The following is a 2515-nucleotide window of genomic DNA, read 5'->3' on the forward strand; positions in this document are numbered from 1 at the left end:
GATTTTTTTGTATTTTGTGTAACAGACTAACTATAACTTTCTACTCACAGGGTACACAGATTCATGCAACAGTAAAAAAGAACTATTGATATAATAATGCAATTGTTCCGGTATACACATATAAACTCAATTTAATCCCGCGTTCAGAACAAATGTATAAACCCTTTATAAAACATTATATTTGTTTACTTAATTCAAAACTTAATATATTTAATACATTGCATGTTTAATAAACTACATAAACATGTTATTCCTATTTACTCAATCCGCACATAATATCATTTAGTTTTTGAAAAAATTAAAAACCTGACACTTTTCTTCTTCGCTGTAGCGCGGGTCCGAATCTAGTTAATAGTATAGATAGATGTCTCAATCAAGAACAATGAGCAATATTCATTCTATTTAGGCTCTGTGTGAGTTAGTGTTAACTATCATAGAGAAAAATACTAAAGCTGAATTGTTCTATTGAAAGTTCTGAGAAATAAAATATTGACCCGACTATTTAAATAGAAAAACAAAGCAATATACTCTTGAAACTAGTCACGACTAACTTACTTCCTAAAAAAAAAGGAAGACTTATTTAAAAACTTAAACAACTTGGAAACAAACGCATAAGACTCATATTCAACAAAAAACCAATTTATTCTTCAATTTCTCCCCTAAACTGGAATCACCCTGCTTCTAGTTTACTCTTCGTTCAAACCAACTCCCAAGTAACTTCTTAGTTTCTCAAACACCTCCAACGTCACTCGTTTTGTCATCATATCTGAAAACTGCTCATGTGTCGAACAAAATTGCAGATCAATCACACCTTCATTCACAAGCTCCGTAAGAAAATGAAACCTCACACTAATGTGTTTACTCCTCCCTTGTAGAACCAGATTCTTGGACAGCTTAATTGTTGAATTGTTGTCACAAAACCGAACTGTTCCTTTGCCTTGATCAAACCCAATCTCATCAAGAACGTTTCTTAACCAAACTGCTTGACAAGCACCATTTGCTGCAGCAACAAACTCTGCCTCTGTACTAGACATTGTGACAATAGGCTGTTTCTTTGAAGACCAAGCTACAGCTCCTCCTCCAAACATGAATGCATAACCCGACGTGCTCTTGCTATCATCTTCTGCGTAATCACTGTCCACACAGCCTACCATTTTTCAATCTACACCTGACTTATATTGTATCTCAAAACCGACTGTGCCTTGCACATACCTCAAAATTCTTTTTGCAGCCACCATGTGTTGTTGTGTCGGTCTCTCCATATATCTACTCACCAAATTAACGGGATAAATTAAATGAGGTCGAGTTGATGTCAAATACCTTAGGCTTCCCACAAGCTGCTAAATGCAATTGAATTTACCAAAGGTCCTTTTCCTTCTTTGGTCAGCTTATTCCCTGTAACAATCGGATTAAGCACGGGATTACAGCTTTCCATGCCAAACTTCTTCAAAGTATCCAACACATATTTTTTTTTGACAGATAAAAATCCCTTGCTCATCTTGAATCAATTCCACCCCCCAAAAAGTACTTCATCTTCCCATGATCTGTCATTGAAAACTCTTTCATCATAGATGCTTTAAACTCCATCAACATCGAATCTAAGTTATTCGTGTAGATGAGATCATCTACATAGAGACTTATGAGCAAGACATCTTCTCCCTACTTCTTCACAAACAGTGTGTGCTCACAGTAGCATTTTTTAAACCCTTCTCTCATAAAGTAGCTCTCGATCCTGTTGTACCACGCTCTGGGAGCTTGTCTCAGCCCATATAAAGACTTCTTTAGTTTATAAACCTTCTCACTCTCTTCTTTAGATATGAAACCCTTTGGCTGCTCTACATAGACCTCCTCTTTAAGCTCACCGTGCATAAAGGCACTCTTCACATCAAGTTGCAGCACTTGCCATCTCTTATGTGCTGCTAACGAAAGAATTAGCATGATTGTGTCCCACCTTGCAACCAGAGCAAAAACCTCATGAAAGTCTACTCCATGTGTCTGGTGAAAACCCTTAGCAACTAACCTTGCCTTGAACTTGTCAACTTCTCCCTTCTCATTAAACTTGGTCTTGTATATCCAGTTTACTCTTACTGATTTGATTCCTGGTGGTATCTCTACTAACTCCCAAGTATTATTCTCCTCGATGGATTTGATCTCAGCCTGCATCGCTTGCCTCCATTTTTCATGTTTGATGGCTTCTCCAAATTTTACTGGATCATCTTCGGCAACAAACATCGCAGTTAACTCATCTCCATCCTCTTATATGCCTACTCCCATGCCTTCACAGAAATAATCTTTCATCCATACTGGCCTTTGCTTAGTTCTCCCAGCTTCTTGTTCTTTAGTACTCAAGTTCGAAGAACCTTGTTCTTTAAGATTGAGTCCCCGGCAGCGGTGCCAACTAGGTCAGAGGAGCTGCGAAAAAAGATTTCTATCTTTTCTCAAGGGATCTTAGAGGCTTTCAAGCTGTTTGGGTGCGCTTTAAGGGGTATCAGAGAGATTGTCCACACCATGGTTA

General features: G+C 37.8%; 1 non-coding gene across 1 annotated transcript; it reads right to left on the reverse strand.

The window, feature by feature from the left end:
* Positions 1 to 2409: 2409 nt before the first annotated feature.
* On the reverse strand, positions 2410 to 2515 carry LOC111830294. Its single transcript, XR_002833678.1, has one exon. It is a non-coding gene; the product is annotated as a small nucleolar RNA R71 (small nucleolar RNA).

This window comes from Capsella rubella, unplaced genomic scaffold, assembly GCF_000375325.1.
Source record: "Capsella rubella cultivar Monte Gargano unplaced genomic scaffold, Caprub1_0 scaffold_6, whole genome shotgun sequence".
NCBI lineage: Eukaryota > Viridiplantae > Streptophyta > Magnoliopsida > Brassicales > Brassicaceae > Capsella > Capsella rubella.